Source organism: Asterias amurensis, chromosome 21 (assembly GCF_032118995.1).
Source record: "Asterias amurensis chromosome 21, ASM3211899v1".
Classification (NCBI taxonomy): domain Eukaryota; kingdom Metazoa; phylum Echinodermata; class Asteroidea; order Forcipulatida; family Asteriidae; genus Asterias; species Asterias amurensis.
In genome coordinates this window covers 8,209,391-8,231,923 of record NC_092668.1, presented here as the reverse complement: position 1 = coordinate 8,231,923, position 22,533 = coordinate 8,209,391, and positions in this window count along the sequence as shown.

Genomic DNA, 22,533 nt, shown 5'->3' with positions numbered 1-22,533 from the left:
GATGCTCAACTTGGTCGATTTGCACCGTCAAAACGCGATTTCCAGAGTTGACTGTTAGAAAAACAAGATGGCCGCTCTTTCCTTTTTCCTGCCCGGGGAATAAAGTTTTTTAATTTTCGTGGCACCCCGAAAAGCCGAATTAGCGTGATTACCTCTTGCGGATACCCCACCCGAGTGTGTCGGTGCAAATTTGAACCACGCCAATGTTTTACTTTGGCGGTAATCGACAATTTTTGGTCAATATATGACGTCACTTTTGCACCAAAAAGTTGTAATTCCCAAAGTTTTGCGAATTTTGCATGACTCCACACAGGAAAGTTGTTCAGGATGCTCAACTTGGTCAATTTGCACCGTCAAAACGCGATATCCAAAGTTGACTATTAGAAAACAAGATGGCCGCTCTTCCCATTTCCTGCCCGGGAAATAAACTTTTTTAATTTTCGTGGCACCCCGAAAAGCCGAATTAGCGTGATTACTTCTTGCGGATACCCCACCCGAGTGTGCCAGTGCAAATTTGAAGCACGCCAATGTTTTACTTTGGCGGTAATCGACGATTTTTGGTCAAATTATGACGTCACTTTTGCACCAAAAAGTTGTTATTCCCAAGGTTTTGCGAATTTTGCATGACTCCACACTGGAAAGTTGTTCAGGATGCTCAACTTGGTCGATTTGTACCGTCAAAACGCGATTTCCAGAGTTGACTGTTAGAAAAACAAGATGGCCGCTCTTCCCTTTTTCCTGCCCGGGGAATAACCTTTTTAATTTTCGTGGCACCCCAAAAAGCCGACCTAGCGTGATTACTTTTTGCGGATACCCCACCCGAGTGTGCCGGTGCAAATTTGAACCACGCCAATGTTTTACTTTGGCGGTAATCGACAATTTTTGGTCAATATATGACGTCACTTTTGCACAAAAAAGTTGTAATTCCCAAGGTTTTGCGAATTTTGCATGACTCCACACAGGAAAGTTGTTCAGGATGCTCAACTTGGTCGATTTGCACCGTCAAAACGCGATTTCCAAAGTTGACTTTTAGAAAACAAGATGGCCGCTCTTCCCGTTTCCCTGCCCGGGAAATAAAGTTTTTTAATTTTCGTGGCACCCCGAAAAGCCGAATTAGCGTGATTACCTCTTGCGGATACCCCACCCGAGTGTGTCGGTACAAATTTGAACCCCGTCAATGTTTTACTTTGGCGGTAATCGACGATTTTTGGTCAAATTATGACGTCACTTTTGCACCAAAAAGTTGTAATTCCCAAGGTTTTGCGAATTTTGCATGACTCCACACAGGAAAGTTGTTCAGGATGCTCAACTTGGTCGATTTGCACCGTCAAAACGCGATTTCCAGAGTTGACTGTTAGAAAAACAAGATGGCCGCTCTTCCCTTTTTCCTGCCCGGGGAATAACCTTTTTAATTTTCGTGGCACCCCGAAAAGCCGACCAAGCGTGATTACTTTTTGCGGATACCCCACCCGAGTGTGCCGGTGCAAATTTGAACCACGCCAATGTTTTACTTTGGCGGTAATCGACAATTTTTGGTCAATATATGACGTCACTTTTGCACAAACAAGTTGTAATTCCCAAGGTTTTGCGAATTTTGCATGACTCCACACAGGAAAGTTGTTCAGGATGCTCAACTTGGTCGATTTGCACCGTCAAAACGCGATTTCCAGAGTTGACTGTTAGAAAAACAAGATGGCCGCTCTTCCCTTTTTCCTGCCCGGAGAATAACCTTTTTAATTTTCGTGGCAACCCGAAAAGTCGAATTAGCGTGATTACTTCTTGCGGATACCCCACCCGAGTGTGCCGGTGCAAATTTGAAGCACGCCAATGTTTTACTTTGGCGGTAATCGACGATTTTGGGTCAAATTATGACGTCACTTTTGCACCAAAAAGTTGTAACTCCCAAGGTTTTGCGAATTTTGCATGACTCCACACAGGAAAGTTGTTCAGGATGCTCAACTTGGTCGATTTGCACCGTCAAAACGCGATTTCCAGAGTTGACTATTAGAAAAACAAGATGGCCGCTCTTCCCTTTTCCCTGCCCGGGAAATAACCTTTTTAATTTTCGAGGCACCCCGAAAAGCCGAATTAGCGTGATTACTTCTTGCGGATACCCCACCCGAGTGTGCCGGTGCAAATTTGAACCAGGCCAATGTTTTACTTTGGCGGTAATCGACAATTTTTGGTCAATATATGACGTACCTTTTGCACCAAAAAGTTGTAATTCCCAAGGTTTTGCGAATTTTGCATGACTCCACACAGGAAAGTTGTTCAGGATGCTCAACTTGATCGATTTGCACCGTCAAAACGCGATTGCCAAAGTTGACTTTTAGAAAACAAGATGGCCGCTCTTCCCGTTTCCCTGCCCGGGAAATAAACTTTTTTAATTTTCGTGGCACCCCGAAAAGCCGACTTAGAGTGATTACTTCTTGCGGATACCCAACCCGAGTGTGCCAGTGCAAATTTGAAGCACGCCAATGTTTTACTTTGGCGGTAATCGACGATTTTTGGTCAAATTATGACGTCACTTTTGCACCAAAAAGTTGTTATTCCCAAGGTTTTGCGAATTTTGCATGACTCCACACAGCAAAGTTGTTCAGGATGCTCAACTTGGTTGATTTGTACCGTCAAAACGCGATTTCCAGAGTTGACTGTTAGAAAAACAAGATGGCCGCTCTTCCCTTTTCCCTACCGGGGGAATAAACTTTTTAATTTTCGAGCCACCCCGAAAAGCCGAATTAGCGTGATTACTTCTTGAGGATACCCCACCCGAGTGTGCCGGTGCAAATTTGAACTCCGTCACTGTTATATTTTGGCAGTTATCGACGATTTTTGGTCAAATTATGACGTCACTTTTGCACCGAAAAGTTGTGATTCCCAAGGTTTTGCGAATTTTGCATGACTCCACACAGGAAAGTTTTTCAGGATGCTCAACTTGGTCGATTTGCACCGTCAAAACGCGATTTCCAGAGTTGACTATTAGAAAAACAAGATGACCGCTCTTCCCTTTTCCCTACGGGGGGAAAAAACTTTTTAATTTTCGAGCCACCCCGAAAAGCCGAATTAGCGTGATTACTTCTTGAGGATACCCCACCCGAGTGTGCCGGTGCAAATTTGAACTCCGTCACTGTTATATTTTGGCGGTTATCGACGATTATTGGTCAAATTATGACGTCACTTTTGCACCGAAAAGTTGTAATTCCCAAGGTTTTGCGAATTTTGCATGACTCCACACAGCAAAGTTGTTCAGGATGCTCAACTTGGTCGATTTGTACCGTCAAAACGCGATTTCCAGAGTTGACTGTTAGAAAAACAAGATGGCCGCTCTTCCCTTTTCCCTACAGGGGGAATAAACTTTTTAATTTTCGAGCCACCCCGAAAAGCCGAATTAGCGTGATTACTTCTTGCGGATACCCCACCCGTTGGTACCGGTGCAAATTTGAACTCCATCACTGCTATATTTTGGCGGTAATCGACGATTTTTAGTCAAATTATGACGTCACTTTTGCAACAAAAAGTTATAATTCCCAAGGTTTTGCGAATTTTGCACGACTCCACACAGGAAAGTTGTTCAGAATGCTCAACTTGGTCGATTTGCACCGTCAAAACGCGATTTCCAGAGTTGACTATTAGAAAAACAAGATGGCCGCTCTTCCCTTTTCCCTACCGGGGGAATAAACTTTTTAATTTTCGAGCCATCCCGAAAAGCCGAATTAGCGTGATTACTTCTTGCGGATACCCCACCCGAGTGTGCCGGTGCAAATTTGAACTCCGTTACTGCTATATTTTGGCGGTAATCGACGATTTTTAGTCAAATTATGACGTCACTTTTGCACCAAAAAGTTGTAATTCCCCAGGTTTTGCGAATTTTGCATGACTCCACACAGGAAAGTTGTTCAGGATGCTCAACTTGGTCGATTTGTACCGTCAAAACGCGATTTCCAGAGTTGACTATTAGAAAAACAAGATGACCGCTCTTCCCTTTTCCCTACCGGGGGAATAAACTTTTTAATTTTCGAGCCACCCCGAAAAGCCGAATTAGCGAGATTACTTCTTGAGGATACCCCACCCGAGTGTGCCGGTGCAAATTTGAACTCCGTCACTGTTATATTTTGGCGGTAATCGACGATTTTTGGTCAAATTATGACGTCACTTTTGCACCAAAAAGTTGTAATTCCCAAGGTTTAGCGAATTTTGCATGACTCCACACAGCAAAGTTGTTCAGGATGCTCAACTTGGTCGATTTGCACCGTCAAAACGCGATTTCCAGAGTTGACTATTAGAAAAACAAGATGGCCGCTGTTCCCTTTTCCCTAACCGGGGAATAAAGTTTTAATTTTCGAGCAACCCCTAAATGCCGAATTAGCTTGATTACTTCTTGCGGATACCCACCCGAGTGTGCCGGTGCAAATTTGAACTCCGTCACTGTTATATTTTGGCGGTTATCGACGATTTTTGGTCAAATTATGACGTCACTTTTGCACCAAAAAGTTGTAAATCCCAAGGTTTTGCGAATTTTGCATGACTCCACACAGCAAAGTTGTTCAGGATGCTCAACTTGGTCGATTTGTACCGTCAAAACGCGATTTCCAGTGTTGACTATTAGAAAAACAAGATGACCGCTCTTCCCTTTTCCCTACCGGGGGAATAAACTTTTTAATTTTCGAGCCACCCCGAAGAGCCGAATTAGCGTGATTACTTCTTGAGGATACCCCACCCGAGTGTGCCGGTGCAAATTTGAACTCCGTCACTGTTATATTTTGGCGGTAATCGACGATTTTTGGTCAAATTATGACGTCACTTTTGCACCAAAAAGTTGTAATTCCCAAGGTTTTGCGAATTTTGCATGACTCCACACAGCAAAGTTGTTCAGGATGCTCAACTTGGTCGATTTGTACCGTCAAAACGCGATTTCCAGAGTTGACTGTTAGAAAAACAAGATGGCCGCTCTTCCCTTTTCCCTACAGGGGGAATAAACTTTTTAATTTTCGAGCCACCCCGAAAAGCCGAATTAGCGTGATTACTTCTTGCGGATACCCCACCCGAGTGTACCGGTGCAAATTTGAACTCCATCACTGCTATATTTTGGCGGTAATCGACGATTTTTAGTCAAATTATGACGTCACTTTTGCAACAAAAAGTTATAATTCCCAAGGTTTTGCGAATTTTGCACGACTCCACACAGGAAAGTTGTTCAGAATGCTCAACTTGGTCGATTTGCACCGTCAAAACGCGATTTCCAGAGTTGACTATTAGAAAAACAAGATGGCCGCTCTTCCCTTTTCCCTACCGGGGGAATAAACTTTTTAATTTTCGAGCCATCCCGAAAAGCCGAATTAGCGTGATTACTTCTTGCGGATACCCCACCCGAGTGTGCCGGTGCAAATTTGAACTCCGTTACTGCTATATTTTGGCGGTAATCGACGATTTTTAGTCAAATTATGACGTCACTTTTGCACCAAAAAGTTGTAATTCCCAAGGTTTTGCGAATTTTGCATGACTCCACACAGGAAAGTTGTTCAGGATGCTCAACTTGGTCGATTTGTACCGTCAAAACGCGATTTCCAGAGTTGACTATTAGAAAAACAAGATGACCGCTCTTCCCTTTTCCCTACCGGGGGAATAAACTTTTTAATTTTCGAGCCACCCCGAAAAGCCGAATTAGCGAGATTACTTCTTGAGGATACCCCACCCGAGTGTGCCGGTGCAAATTTGAACTCCGTCACTGTTATATTTTGGCGGTAATCGACGATTTTTGGTCAAATTATGACGTCACTTTTGCACCAAAAAGTTGTAATTCCCAAGGTTTAGCGAATTTTGCATGACTCCACACAGCAAAGTTGTTCAGGATGCTCAACTTGGTCGATTTGCACCGTCAAAACGCGATTTCCAGAGTTGACTATTAGAAAAACAAGATGGCCGCTCTTCCCTTTTCCCTAACCGGGGAATAAAGTTTTAATTTTCGAGCAACCCCTAAATGCCGAATTAGCTTGATTACTTCTTGCGGATACCCACCCGAGTGTGCCGGTGCAAATTTGAACTCCGTCACTGTTATATTTTGGCGGTTATCGACGATTTTTGGTCAAATTATGACGTCACTTTTGCACCGAAAAGTTGTAATTCCCAAGGTTTTGCGAATTTTGCATGACTCCACACAGCAAAGTTGTTCAGGATGCTCAACTTGGTCGATTTGCACCGTCAAAACGCGATTTCCAGAGTTGACTATTAGAAAAACAAGATGGCCGCTCTTCCCTTTTCCCTACAGGGGGAATAAACTTTTTAATTTTCGAGCCACCCCGAAAAGCCGAATTAGCGTGATTACTTCTTGCGGATACCCCACCCGAGTGTGCCGGTGCAAATTTGAACTCCGTTACTGCTATATTTTGGCGGTAATCGACGATTTTTAGTCAAATTATGACGTCACTTTTGCACCAGAAAGTTGTAATTCCCAAGGTTTTGCGAATTTTGCATGACTCCACACAGCAAAGTTGTTCAGGATGCTCAACTTGGTCGATTTGTACCGTCAAAACGCGATTTCCAGTGTTGACTATTAGAAAAACAAGATGACCGCTCTTCCCTTTTCCCTACCGGGGGAATAAACTTTTTAATTTTCGAGCCACCCCGAAGAGCCGAATTAGCGTGATTACTTCTTGAGGATACCCCACCCGAGTGTGCCGGTGCAAATTTGAACTCCGTCACTGTTATATTTTGGCGGTAATCGACGATTTTTGGTCAAATTATGACGTCACTTTTGCACCAAAAAGTTGTAATTCCCAAGGTTTTGCGAATTTTGCATGACTCCACACAGCAAAGTTGTTCAGGATGCTCAACTTGGTCGATTTGTACCGTCAAAACGCGATTTCCAGAGTTGACTATTAGAAAAACAAGATGACCGCTCTTCCCTTTTCCCTACCGGGGGAATAAACTTTTTAATTTTCGAGCCACCCCGAAAAGCCGAATTAGCGTGATTACTTCTTGAGGATACCCCACCCGAGTGTGCCGGTGCAAATTTGAACTCCGTCACTGTTATATTTTGGCGGTAATCGACGATTTTTGGTCAAATTATGACGTCACTTTTGCACCAAAAAGTTGTAATTCCCAAGGTTTAGCGAATTTTGCATGACTCCACACAGGAAAGTTGTTCAGGATGCTCAACTTGGTCGATTTGTACCGTCAAAACGCGATTTCCAGAGTTGACTATTAGAAAAACAAGATGACCGCTCTTCCCTTTTCCCTACCGGGGGAATAAACTTTTTAATTTTCGAGCCATCCCGAAAAGCCGAATTAGCGTGATTACTTCTTGAGGATACCTCACCCGAGTGTGCCGGTGCAAATTTGAACTCCGTCACTGTTATATTTTGGCGGTAATCGACGATTTTTGGTCAAATTATGACGTCACTTTTGCACCAAAAAGTTGTAATTCCCAAGGTTTTGCGAATTTTGCATGACTCCACACAGCAAAGTTGTTCAGGATGCTCAACTTGGTCGATTTGCACCGTCAAAACGCGATTTCCAGAGTTGACTATTAGAAAAACAAGATGGCCGCTCTTCCCTTTTCCCTAACCGGGGAATAAAATTTTAATTTTCGAGCAACCCCGAAAAGCCGAATTAGCTTGATTACTTCTTGCGGATACCCCACCCGAGTGTGCCGGTGCAAATTTGAACTCCGTCATTGTTATATTTTGGCGGTAATCGACGATTATTGATCAAATAATGACGTCACTTTTGCACCAAAAAGTTGTAATTCCCAAGGGTTTGCGAATTTTGCATGACTCCACACAGGAAAGTTGTTCAGGATGCTCAACTTGGTCGATTTGTACCGTCAAAACGCGATTTCCAGAGTTGACTATTAGAAAAACAAGATGGCCGCTCTTCCCTTTTCCCTAACCGGGGAATACAATTTTAATTTTCGAGCAACCCCGAAAAGCCGAATTAGCTTGATTACTTCTTGCGGATACCCCACCCGAGTGTGCCGGTGCAAATTTGAACTCCGTCATTGTTATATTTTGGCGGTAATCGACGATTATTGATCAAATTATGACGTCACTTTCGCACCAAAAAGTTGTAATTCCCAAGGTTTTGCGAATTTTGCATGACTCCACACAGGAAAGTTGTTCAGGATGCTCAACTTGGTCGATTTGTACCGTCAAAACGCGATTTCCAGAGTTGACTATTAGAAAAACAAGATGGCCGCTCTTCCCTTTTCCCTAACCGGGGAATAAAATTTTAATTTTCGAGCAACCCCGAAAAGCCGAATTAGCTTGATTACTTCTTGCGGATACCCCACCCGAGTGTGCCGGTGCAAATTTGAACTCCGTCATTGTTATATTTTGGCGGTAATCGACGATTATTGATCAAATTATGACGTCACTTTTGCACCAAAAAGTTGTAATTCCCAAGGTTTTGCGAATTTTGCATGACTCCACACAGGAAAGTTGTTCAGGATGCTCAACTTGGTCGATTTGTACCGTCAAAACGCGATTTCCAGAGTTGACTATTAGAAAAACAAGATGGTCGCTCTTCCCTTTTCCCTACCGGGGGAATAAACTTTTTAATTTTCGAGCCACCCCGAAAAGCCGAATTAGCGTGATTACTTCTTGAGGATACCCCACCCGAGTGTGCCGGTGCAAATTTGAACTCCGTCACTGTTATATTTTGGCGGTAATCGACGATTATTGGTCAATTTAAGACGTCACTTTTGCACCAAAAAGTTGTAATTCCCAAGGTTTTGCGAATTTTGCATGACTCCACACAGGAAAGTTGTTCAGGATGCTCAACTTGGTCGATTTGTACCGTCAAAACGCGATTTCCAGAGTTGACTATTAGAAAAACAAGATGACCGCTCTTCCCTTTTCCCTACCGGGGGAATAAACTTTTTAATTTTCGAGCCACCCCGAAAAGCCGAATTAGCGTGATTACTTCTTGAGGATACCCCACCCGAGTGTGCCGGTGCAAATGTGAACTCCGTCACTGTTATATTTTGGCGGTAATCGACGATTTTTGGTCAAATTATGACGTCACTTTTGCACCAAAAAGTTGTAATTCCCAAGGTTTTGCGAATTTTGCATGACTCCACACAGGAAAGCTGTTCAGGATGCTCAACTTGGTCGATTTGCACCGTCAAAACGCGATTTCCAGAGTTGACTATTAGAAAAACAAGATGGCCGCTCTTCCCTTTTCCCTAACCGGGGAATAAAATTTTAATTTTCGAGCAACCCCGAAAAGCCGAATTAGCTTGATTACTTCTTGCGGATACCCCACCCGAGTGTGCCGGTGCAAATTTGAACTCTGTCATTGTTATATTTTGGCTGTAATCGACGATTATTGGTCAAATTATGACGTCACTTTTGCACCAAAAAGTTGCAATTCCCAAGGTTTTGCGAATTTTGCATGACTCCACACAGTAAAGTTGTTCAGGATGCTCAACTTGGTCGATTTGTACCGTCAAAACGCGATTTCCAGAGTTGACTATTAGAAAAACAAGATGGCCGCTCTTCCCTTTTCCCTACCGGGGGAATAAACTTTTTAATTTTCGAGCCACCCCGAAAAGCCGAATTAGCGTGATTACTTCTTGAGGATACCCCACCCGAGTGTGCCGGTGCAAATTTGAACTCCGTCACTGCTATATTTTGGCGGTAATCGACGATTATTGGTCAAATTATGACGTCACTTTTGCACCCAAAAGTTGTAATTCCCAAGGTTTTGCGAATTTTGCATGACTCCACACAGGAAAGTTGTTCAGGATGCTCAACTTGGTCGATTTGTACCGTCAAAACGAAATTTCCAGAGTTGACTATTAGAAAAACAAGATGACCGCTCTTCCCTTTTCCCTACCGGGGGAATAAACTTTTTAGTTTTCGAGCCACCCCGAAAAGCCGAATTAGCGTGATTACTTCTTGAGGATACCCCACCCGAGTGTGCCGGTGCAAATTTGAACTCCGTCACTGTTATATTTTGGCGGTAATCGACGATTTTTGGTCAAATTATGACGTCACTTTTGCAACAAAAAGTTGTAATTCCCAAGGCTTTGCGAATTTTGCATGACTCCACACAGGAAAGCTGTTCAGGATGCTCAACTTGGTCGATTTGCACCGTCAAAACGCGATTTCCAGAGTTGACTATTAGAAAAACAAGATGGCCGCTCTTCCCTTTTCCCTAACCGGGGAATAAAATTTTAATTTTCGAGCAACCCCGAAAAGCCGAATTAGCTTGATTACTTCTTGCGGATACCCCACCCGAGTGTGCCGGTGCAAATTTGAACTCCGTCATTGTTATATTTTGGCGGTAATCGACGATTATTGATCAAATTATGACGTCACTTTTGCACCAAAAAGTTGTAATTCCCAAGGTTTTGCGAATTTTGCATGACTCCACACAGGAAAGTTGTTCAGGATGCTCAACTTGGTCGATTTGTACCGTCAAAACGCGATTTCCAGAGTTGACTATTAGAAAAACAAGATGGTCGCTCTTCCCTTTTCCCTACCGGGGGAATAAACTTTTTAATTTTCGAGCCACCCCGAAAAGCCGAATTAGCGTGATTACTTCTTGAGGATACCCCACCCGAGTGTGCCGGTGCAAATTTGAACTCCGTCACTGTTATATTTTGGCGGTAATCGACGATTATTGGTCAATTTAAGACGTCACTTTTGCACCAAAAAGTTGTAATTCCCAAGGTTTTGCGAATTTTGCATGACTCCACACAGGAAAGTTGTTCAGGATGCTCAACTTGGTCGATTTGTACCGTCAAAACGCGATTTCCAGAGTTGACTATTAGAAAAACAAGATGACCGCTCTTCCCTTTTCCCTACCGGGGGAATAAACTTTTTAATTTTCGAGCCACCCCGAAAAGCCGAATTAGCGTGATTACTTCTTGAGGATACCCCACCCGAGTGTGCCGGTGCAAATGTGAACTCCGTCACTGTTATATTTTGGCGGTAATCGACGATTTTTGGTCAAATTATGACGTCACTTTTGCACCAAAAAGTTGTAATTCCCAAGGTTTTGCGAATTTTGCATGACTCCACACAGGAAAGCTGTTCAGGATGCTCAACTTGGTCGATTTGCACCGTCAAAACGCGATTTCCAGAGTTGACTATTAGAAAAACAAGATGGCCGCTCTTCCCTTTTCCCTAACCGGGGAATAAAATTTTAATTTTCGAGCAACCCCGAAAAGCCGAATTAGCTTGATTACTTCTTGCGGATACCCCACCCGAGTGTGCCGGTGCAAATTTGAACTCTGTCATTGTTATATTTTGGCTGTAATCGACGATTATTGGTCAAATTATGACGTCACTTTTGCACCAAAAAGTTGCAATTCCCAAGGTTTTGCGAATTTTGCATGACTCCACACAGTAAAGTTGTTCAGGATGCTCAACTTGGTCGATTTGTACCGTCAAAACGCGATTTCCAGAGTTGACTATTAGAAAAACAAGATGGCCGCTCTTCCCTTTTCCCTACCGGGGGAATAAACTTTTTAATTTTCGAGCCACCCCGAAAAGCCGAATTAGCGTGATTACTTCTTGAGGATACCCCACCCGAGTGTGCCGGTGCAAATTTGAACTCCGTCACTGCTATATTTTGGCGGTAATCGACGATTATTGGTCAAATTATGACGTCACTTTTGCACCCAAAAGTTGTAATTCCCAAGGTTTTGCGAATTTTGCATGACTCCACACAGGAAAGTTGTTCAGGATGCTCAACTTGGTCGATTTGTACCGTCAAAACGAAATTTCCAGAGTTGACTATTAGAAAAACAAGATGACCGCTCTTCCCTTTTCCCTACCGGGGGAATAAACTTTTTAGTTTTCGAGCCACCCCGAAAAGCCGAATTAGCGTGATTACTTCTTGAGGATACCCCACCCGAGTGTGCCGGTGCAAATTTGAACTCCGTCACTGTTATATTTTGGCGGTAATCGACGATTTTTGGTCAAATTATGACGTCACTTTTGCAACAAAAAGTTGTAATTCCCAAGGCTTTGCGAATTTTGCATGACTCCACACAGGAAAGCTGTTCAGGATGCTCAACTTGGTCGATTTGCACCGTCAAAACGCGATTTCCAGAGTTGACTATTAGAAAAACAAGATGGCCGCTCTTCCCTTTTCCCTAACCGGGGAATAAAATTTTAATTTTCGAGCAACCCCGAAAAGCCGAATTAGCTTGATTACTTCTTGCGGATACCACACCCGAGTGTGCCGGTGCAAATTTGAACTCCGTCATTGTTATATTTTGGCGGTAATCGACGATTATTGATCAAATAATGACGTCACTTTTGCACCAAAAAGTTGTAATTCCCAAGGTTTTGCGAATTTTGCATGACTCCACACAGGAAAGTTGTTCAGGATGCTCAACTTGGTCGATTTGTACCGTCAAAACGCGATTTCCAGAGTTGACTATTAGAAAAACAAGATGGTCGCTCTTCCCTTTTCCCTACCGGGGGAATAAACTTTTTAATTTTCGAGCCACCCCGAAAAGCCGAATTAGCGTGATTACTTCTTGAGGATACCCCACCCGAGTGTGCCGGTGCAAATGTGAACTCCGTCACTGTTATATTTTGGCGGTAATCGACGATTTTTGGTCAAATTATGACGTCACTTTTGCACCAAAAAGTTGTAATTCCCAAGGTTTTGCGAATTTTGCATGACTCCACACAGGAAAGCTGTTCAGGATGCTCAACTTGGTCGATTTGCACCGTCAAAACGCGATTTCCAGAGTTGACTATTAGAAAAACAAGATGGCCGCTCTTCCCTTTTCCCTAACCGGGGAATAAAATTTTAATTTTCGAGCAACCCCGAAAAGCCGAATTAGCTTGATTACTTCTTGCGGATAGCCCACCCGAGTGTGCCGGTGCAAATTTGAACTCCGTCATTGTTATATTTTGGCGGTAATCGACGATTATTGGTCAAATTATGACGTCACTTTTGCACCAAAAAGTTGCAATTCCCAAGGTTTTGCGAATTTTGCATGACTCCACACAGGAAAGTTGTTCAGGATGCTCAACTTGGTCGATTTGCACCGTCAAAACGCGATTTCCAGAGTTGACTATTAGAAAAACAAGATGGCCGCTCATCCCTTTTCCCTAACCGGGGAAAAAATTTTTAATTTTCGAGCAACCCCGAAAAGCCGAATTAGCTTGATTACTTCTTGCGGATACCCCACCCGAGTGTGCCGGTGCAAATTTGAACTCCGTCACTGTTATATTTTGGCGGTAATCGACGATTATTGGTCAAATTATGACGTCACTTTTGCACCAAAAAGTTGTAATTCCCAAGGTTTTGCGAATTTTGCATGACTCCACACAGGAAAGCTGTTCAGGATGCTCAACTTGGTCGATTTGCACCGTCAAAACGCGATTTCCAGAGTTGACTATTAGAAAAACAAGATGGCCGCTCTTCCCTTTTCCCTAACCGGGGAATAAAATTTTAATTTTCGAGCAACCCCGAAAAGCCGAATTAGCTTGATTACTTCTTGCGGATACCCCACCCGAGTGTGCCGGTGCAAATTTGAACTCCGTCATTGTTATATTTTGGCTGTAATCGACGATTATTGGTCAAATTATGACGTCACTTTTGCACCAAAAAGTTGCAATTCCCAAGGTTTTGCGAATTTTGCATGACTCCACACAGGAAAGTTGTTCAGGATGCTCAACTTGGTCGATTTGTACCGTCAAAACGCGATTTCCAGAGTTGACTATTAGAAAAACAAGATGACCGCTCATCCCTTTTCCCTACCGGGGGAATAAACTTTTTAATTTTCGAGCCACCCCGAAAAGCCGAATTAGCGTGATTACTTCTTGAGGATACCCCACCCGAGTGTGCCGGTGCAAATTTGAACTCCGTCACTGTTATATTTTGGCGGTAATCGACGATTTTTGGTCAAATTATGACGTCACTTTTGCACCAAAAAGTTGTAATTCCCAAGGTTTTGCGAATTTTGCATGACTCCACACAGGAAAGCTGTTCAGGATGCTCAACTTGGTCGATTTGCACCGTCAAAACGCGATTTCCAGAGTTGACTATTAGAAAAACAAGATGGCCGCTCTTCCCTTTTCCCTAACCGGGGAATAAAATTTTAATTTTCGAGCAACCCCGAAAAGCCGAATTAGCTTGATTACTTCTTGAGGATACCCCACCCGAGTGTGCCGGTGCAAATTTGAACTCCGTCATTGTTATATTTTGGCGGTAATCGACGATTTTTGGTCAAATTATGACGTCACTTTTGCACCAAAAAGTTGCAATTCCCAAGGTTTTGCGAATTTTGCATGACTCCACACAGGAAAGTTGTTCAGGATGCTCAACTTGGTCGATTTGCACCGTCAAAACGCGATTTCCAGAGTTGACTATTAGAAAAACAAGATGACCGCTCTTCCCTTTTCCCTACCAGGGGAATAAACTTTTTAATTTTCGAGCCACCCCGAAAAGCCGAATTAGCGTGATTACTTCTTGAGGATACCCCACCCGAGTGTGCCGGTGCAAATGTGAACTCCGTCACTGTTATATTTTGGCGGTAATCGACGATTTTTGGTCAAATTATGACGTCACTTTTGCACCAAAAAGTTGTAATTCCCAAGGTTTTGCGAATTTTGCATGACTCCACACAGGAAAGCTGTTCAGGATGCTCAACTTGGTCGATTTGCACCGTCAAAACGCGATTTCCAGAGTTGACTATTAGAAAAACAAGATGGCCGCTCTTCCCTTTTCCCTAACCGGGGAATAAAATTTTAATTTTCGAGCAACCCCGAAAAGCCGAATTAGCTTGATTACTTCTTGAGGATACCCCACCCGAGTGTGCCGGTGCAAATTTGAACTCCGTCATTGTTATATTTTGGCGGTAATCGACGATTATTGGTCAAATTATGACGTCACTTTTGCACCAAAAAGTTGCAATTCCCAAGGTTTTGCGAATTTTGCATGACTCCACACAGGAAAGTTGTTCAGGATGCTCAACTTGGTCGATTTGCACCGTCAAAACGCGATTTCCAGAGTTGACTATTAGAAAAACAAAATGGCCGCTCTGCCCTTTTCCCTATCGGGGAATAAAATTTTAATTTTCGAGCAACCCCGAAAAGCCGAATTAGCTTGATTACTTCTTGCGGATACCCCACCCGAGTGTGCCGGTGCAAATTTAAACTCCGTCACTGTTATATTTTGGCGGTAATCGACGATTTTTGGTCAAATTATAACGTCACTTTTGCACCAAAAAGTTGTAATTCCCAAGGTTTTGCGAATTTTGCATGACTCCACACAGGAAAGCTGTTCAGGATGCTCAACTTGGTCGATTTGCACCGTCAAAACGCGATTTCCAGAGTTGACTATTAGAAAAACAAGATGGCCGCTCTTCCCTTTTCCCTAACCGGGGAATAAAATTTTAATTTTCGAGCAACCCCGAAAAGCCGAATTAGCTTGATTACTTCTTGAGGATACCCCACCCGAGTGTGCCGGTGCAAATTTGAACTCCGTCATTGTTATATTTTGGCGGTAATCGACGATTTTTGGTCAAATTATGACGTCACTTTTGCACCAAAAAGTTGCAATTCCCAAGGTTTTGCGAATTTTGCATGACTCCACACAGGAAAGTTGTTCAGGATGCTCAACTTGGTCGATTTGCACCGTCAAAACGCGATTTCCAGAGTTGACTATTAGAAAAACAAGATGACCGCTCTTCCCTTTTCCCTACCAGGGGAATAAACTTTTTAATTTTCGAGCCACCCCGAAAAGCCGAATTAGCGTGATTACTTCTTGAGGATACCCCACCCGAGTGTGCCGGTGCAAATGTGAACTCCGTCACTGTTATATTTTGGCGGTAATCGACGATTTTTGGTCAAATTATGACGTCACTTTTGCACCAAAAAGTTGTAATTCCCAAGGTTTTGCGAATTTTGCATGACTCCACACAGGAAAGCTGTTCAGGATGCTCAACTTGGTCGATTTGCACCGTCAAAACGCGATTTCCAGAGTTGACTATTAGAAAAACAAGATGGCCGCTCTTCCCTTTTCCCTAACCGGGGAATAAAATTTTAATTTTCGAGCAACCCCGAAAAGCCGAATTAGCTTGATTACTTCTTGAGGATACCCCACCCGAGTGTGCCGGTGCAAATTTGAACTCCGTCATTGTTATATTTTGGCGGTAATCGACGATTATTGGTCAAATTATGACGTCACTTTTGCACCAAAAAGTTGCAATTCCCAAGGTTTTGCGAATTTTGCATGACTCCACACAGGAAAGTTGTTCAGGATGCTCAACTTGGTCGATTTGCACCGTCAAAACGCGATTTCCAGAGTTGACTATTAGAAAAACAAAATGGCCGCTCTGCCCTTTTCCCTAACCGGGGAATAAAATTTTAATTTTCGAGCAACCCCGAAAAGCCGAATTAGCTTGATTACTTCTTGCGGATACCCCACCCGAGTGTGCCGGTGCAAATTTAAACTCCGTCACTGTTATATTTTGGCGGTAATCGACGATTTTTGGTCAAATTATAACGTCACTTTTGCACCAAAAAGTTGTAATTCCCAAGGTTTTGCGAATTTTGCATGACTCCACACAGGAAAGCTGTTCAGGATGCTCAACTTGGTCGATTTGCACCGTCAAAACGCGATTTCCAGAGTTGACTATTAGAAAAACAAGATGGCCGCTCTTCCCTTTTCCCTAACCGGGGAATAAAATTTTAATTTTCGAGCAACCCCGAAAAGCCGAATTAGCTTGATTACTTCTTGCGGATAGCCCACCCGAGTGTGCCGGTGCAAATTTGAACTCCGTCATTGTTATATTTTGGCGGTAATCGACGATTATTGGTCAAATTATGACGTCACTTTTGCACCAAAAAGTTGCAATTCCCAAGGTTTTGCGAATTTTGCATGACTCCACACAGGAAAGTTGTTCAGGATGCTCAACTTGGTCGATTTGCACCGTCAAAACGCGATTTCCAGAGTTGACTATTAGAAAAACAAGATGGCCGCTAATCCCTTTTCCCTAACCGGGGAAAATTTTTTTAATTTTCGAGCAACCCCGAAAAGCCGAATTAGCTTGATTACTTCTTGCGGATACCCCACCCGAGTGTGCCGGTGCAAATTTGAACTCCGTCACTGTTATATTTTGGCGGTAATCGACGATTATTGGTCAAATTATGACGTCACTTTTGCACCAAAAAGTTGTAATTCCCAAGGTTTTGCGAATTTTGCATGACTCCACACAGGAAAGCTGTTCAGGATGCTCAACTTGGTCGATTTGCACCGTCAAAACGCGATTTCCAGAGTTGACTATTAGAAAAACAAGATGGCCGCTCTTCCCTTTTCCCTAACCGGGGAATAAAATTTTAATTTTCGAGCAACCCCGAAAAGCCGAATTAGCTTGATTACTTCTTGCGGATACCCCACCCGAGTGTGCCGGTGCAAATTTGAACTCCGTCATTGTTATATTTTGGCTGTAATCGACGATTATTGGTCAAATTATGACGTCACTTTTGCACCAAAAAGTTGCAATTCCCAAGGTTTTGCGAATTTTGCATGACTCCACACAGGAAAGTTGTTCAGGATGCTCAACTTGGTCGATTTGTACCGTCAAAACGCGATTTCCAGAGTTGACTATTAGAAAAACAAGATGACCGCTCATCCCTTTTCCCTACCGGGGGAATAAACTTTTTAATTTTCGAGCCACCCCGAAAAGCCGAATTAGCGTGATTACTTCTTGAGGATACCCCACCCGAGTGTGCCGGTGCAAATTTGAACTCCGTCACTGTTATATTTTGGCGGTAATCGACGATTTTTGGTCAAATTATGACGTCACTTTTGCACCAAAAAGTTGTAATTCCCAAGGTTTTGCGAATTTTGCATGACTCCACACAGGAAAGCTGTTCAGGATGCTCAACTTGGTCGATTTGCACCGTCAAAACGCGATTTCCAGAGTTGACTATTAGAAAAACAAGATGGCCGCTCTTCCCTTTTCCCTAACCGGGGAATAAAATTTTAATTTTCGAGCAACCCCGAAAAGCCGAATTAGCTTGATTACTTCTTGAGGATACCCCACCCGAGTGTGCCGGTGCAAATTTGAACTCCGTCATTGTTATATTTTGGCGGTAATCGACGATTTTTGGTCAAATTATGACGTCACTTTTGCACCAAAAAGTTGCAATTCCCAAGGTTTTGCGAATTTTGCATGACTCCACAAAGGAAAGTTGTTCAGGATGCTCAACTTGGTCGATTTGCACCGTCAAAACGCGATTTCCAGAGTTGACTATTAGAAAAACAAGATGACCGCTCATCCCTTTTCCCTACCGGGGGAATAAACTTTTTAATTTTCGAGCCACCCCGAAAAGCCGAATTAGCGTGATTACTTCTTGAGGATACCCCACCCGAGTGTGCCGGTGCAAATGTGAACTCCGTCACTGTTATATTTTGGCGGTAATCGACGATTTTTGGTCAAATTATGACGTCACTTTTGCACCAAAAAGTTGTAATTCCCAAGGTTTTGCGAATTTTGCATGACTCCACACAGGAAAGCTGTTCAGGATGCTCAACTTGGTCGATTTGCACCGTCAAAACGCGATTTCCAGAGTTGACTATTAGAAAAACAAGATGGCCGCTCTTCCCTTTTCCCTAACCGGGGAATAAAATTTTAATTTTCGAGCAACCCCGAAAAGCCGAATTAGCTTGATTACTTCTTGAGGATACCCCACCCGAGTGTGCCGGTGCAAATTTGAACTCCGTCATTGTTATATTTTGGCGGTAATCGACGATTATTGGTCAAATTATGACGTCACTTTTGCACCAAAAAGTTGCAATTCCCAAGGTTTTGCGAATTTTGCATGACTCCACACAGGAAAGTTGTTCAGGATGCTCAACTTGGTCGATTTGCACCGTCAAAACGCGATTTCCAGAGTTGACTATTAGAAAAACAAAATGGCCGCTCTGCCCTTTTCCCTAACCGGGGAATAAAATTTTAATTTTCGAGCAACCCCGAAAAGCCGAATTAGCTTGATTACTTCTTGCGGATACCCCACCCGAGTGTGCCGGTGCAAATTTAAACTCCGTCACTGTTATATTTTGGCGGTAATCGACGATTATTGGTCAAATTATGACGTCACTTTTGCACCAAAAAGTTGTAATTCCCAAGGTTTTGCGAATTTTGCGTGACTCCACACAGGAAAGTTGTTCAGGATGCTCAACTTGGTCGATTTGTACCGTCAAAACGCGATTTCCAGAGTTGACTATTAGAAAAACAAGATGACCGCTCTTCCCTTTTCCCTACCGGGGGAATAAACTTTTTAATTTTCGAGCCATCCCGAAAAGCCGAATTAGCGTGATTACTTCTTGAGTATACCTCACCCGAGTGTGCCGGTGCAAATTTGAACTCCGTCACTGTTATATTTTGGCGGTAATCGACGATTTTTGGTCAAATTATGACGTCACTTTTGCACCAAAAAGTTGTAATTCCCAAGGTTTTGCGAATTTTGCATGACTCCACACAGCAAAGTTGTTCAGGATGCTCAACTTGGTCGATTTGCACCGTCAAAACGCGATTTCCAGAGTTGACTATTAGAAAAACAAGATGGCCGCTCTTCCCTTTTCCCTAACCGGGGAATAAAATTTTAATTTTCGAGCAACCCCGAAAAGCCGAATTAGCTTGATTACTTCTTGCGGATACCCCACCCGAGTGTGCCGGTGCAAATTTGAACTCCGTCATTGTTATATTTTGGCGGTAATCGACGATTATTGATCAAATAATGACGTCACTTTTGCACCAAAAAGTTGTAATTCCCAAGGTTTTGCGAATTTTGCATGACTCCACACAGGAAAGTTGTTCAGGATGCTCAACTTGGTCGATTTGTACCGTCAAAACGCGATTTCCAGAGTTGACTATTAGAAAAACAAGATGGCCGCTCTTCCCTTTTCCCTAACCGGGGAATACAATTTTAATTTTCGAGCAACCCCGAAAAGCCGAATTAGCTTGATTACTTCTTGCGGATACCCCACCCGAGTGTGCCGGTGCAAATGTGAACTCCGTCACTGTTATATTTTGGCGGTAATCGACGATTTTTGGTCAAATTATGACGTCACTTTTGCACCAAAAAGTTGTAATTCCCAAGGTTTTGCGAATTTTGCATGACTCCACACAGGAAAGCTGTTCAGGATGCTCAACTTGGTCGATTTGCACCGTCAAAACGCGATTTCCAGAGTTGACTATTAGAAAAACAAGATGGCCGCTCTTCCCTTTTCCCTAACCGGGGAATAAAATTTTAATTTTCGAGCAACCCCGAAAAGCCGAATTAGCTTGATTACTTCTTGCGGATACCCCACCCGAGTGTGCCGGTGCAAATTTGAACTCCGTCACTGCTATATTTTGGCGGTAATCGACGATTATTGGTCAAATTATGACGTCACTTTTGCACCGAAAAGTTGCAATTCCCAAGGTTTTGCGAATTTTGCATGACTCCACACAGGAAAGTTGTTCAGGATGCTCAACTTGGTCGATTTGTACCGTCAAAACGCGATTTCCAGAGTTGACTATTAGAAAAACAAGATGACCGCTCATCCCTTTTCCCTACCGGGGGAATAAACTTTTTAATTTTCGAGCCACCCCGAAAAGCCGAATTAGCGTGATTACTTCTTGAGGATACCCCACCCGAGTGTGCCGGTGCAAATTTGAACTCCGTCACTGTTATATTTTGGCGGTAATCGACGATTTTTGGTCAAATTATAACGTCACTTTTGCACCAAAAAGTTGTAATTCCCAAGGTTTTGCGAATTTTGCATGACTCCACACAGGAAAGCTGTTCAGGATGCTCAACTTGGTCGATTTGCACCGTCAAAACGCGATTTCCAGAGTTGACTATTAGAAAAACAAGATGGCCGCTCTTCCCTTTTCCCTAACCGGGGAATAAAATTTTAATTTTCGAGCAACCCCGAAAAGCCGAATTAGCTTGATTACTTCTTGCGGATACCCCACCCGAGTGTGCCGGTGCAAATTTGAACTCCGTCATTGTTATATTTTGGCGGTAATCGACGATTATTGGTCAAATTATGACGTCACTTTTGCACCAAAAAGTTGCAATTCCCAAGGTTTTGCGAATTTTGCATGACTCCACACAGGAAAGTTGTTCAGGATGCTCAACTTGGTCGATTTGCACCGTCAAAACGCGATTTCCAGAGTTGACTATTAGAAAAACAAGATGGCCGCTCATCCCTTTTCCCTAACCGGGGAAAAAAATTTTAATTTTCGAGCAACCCCGAAAAGCCGAATTAGCTTGATTACTTCTTGCGGATACCCCACCCGAGTGTGCCGGTGCAAATTTGAACTCCGTCATTGTTATATTTTGGCTGTAATCGACGATTATTGGTCAAATTATGACGTCACTTTTGCACCAAAAAGTTGCAATTCCCAAGGTTTTGTGAATTTTGCATGACTCCACACAGGAAAGTTGTTCAGGATGCTCAACTTGGTCGATTTGTACCGTCAAAACGCGATTTCCAGAGTTGACTATTAGAAAAACAAGATGGCCGCTCTTCCCTTTTCCCTAACCGGGGAATAAAATTTTAATTTTCGAGCAACCCCGAAAAGCCGAATTAGCTTGATTACTTCTTGCGGATACCCCACCCGAGTGTGCCGGTGCAAATTTGAACTCCGTCATTGTTATATTTTGGCGGTAATCGACGATTATTGATCAAATAATGACGTCACTTTTGCACCAAAAAGTTGTAATTCCCAAGGTTTTGCGAATTTTGTATGACTCCACACAGGAAAGTTGTTCAGGATGCTCAACTTGGTCGATTTGTACCGTCAAAACGCGATTTCCAGAGTTGACTATTAGAAAAACAAGATGGCCGCTCTTCCCTTTTCCCTAACCGGGGAATAAAATTTTAATTTTCGAGCAACCCCGAAAAGCCGAATTAGCTTGATTACTTCTTGCGGATACCCCACCCGAGTGTGCCGGTGCAAATTTGAACTCCGTCATTGTTATATTTTGGCGGTAATCGACGATTATTGATCAAATAATTACGTCACTTTTGCACCAAAAAGTTGTAATTCCCAAGGTTTTGCGAATTTTGCATGACTCCACACAGGAAAGTTGTTCAGGATGCTCAACTTGGTCGATTTGTACCGTCAAAACGCGATTTCCAGAGTTGACTATTAGAAAAACAAGATGGCCGCTCTTCCCTTTTCCCTAACCGGGGAATACAATTTTAATTTTCGAGCAACCCCGAAAAGCCGAATTAGCTTGATTACTTCTTGCGGATACCCCACCCGAGTGTGCCGGTGCAAATTTGAACTCCGTCATTGTTATATTTTGGCGGTAATCGACGATTATTGATCAAATTATGACGTCACTTTTGCACCAAAAAGTTGTAATTCCCAAGGTTTTGCGAATTTTGCATGACTCTACACAGGAAAGTTGTTCAGGATGCTCAACTTGGTCGATTTGTGCCGTCAAAACGCGATTTCCAGAGTTGACTATTAGGAAAACAAGATGGCCGCTCTTCCCTTTTCCCTACCGGGGGAATAAACTTTTTAATTTTCGAGCCACCCCGAAAAGCCGAATTAGC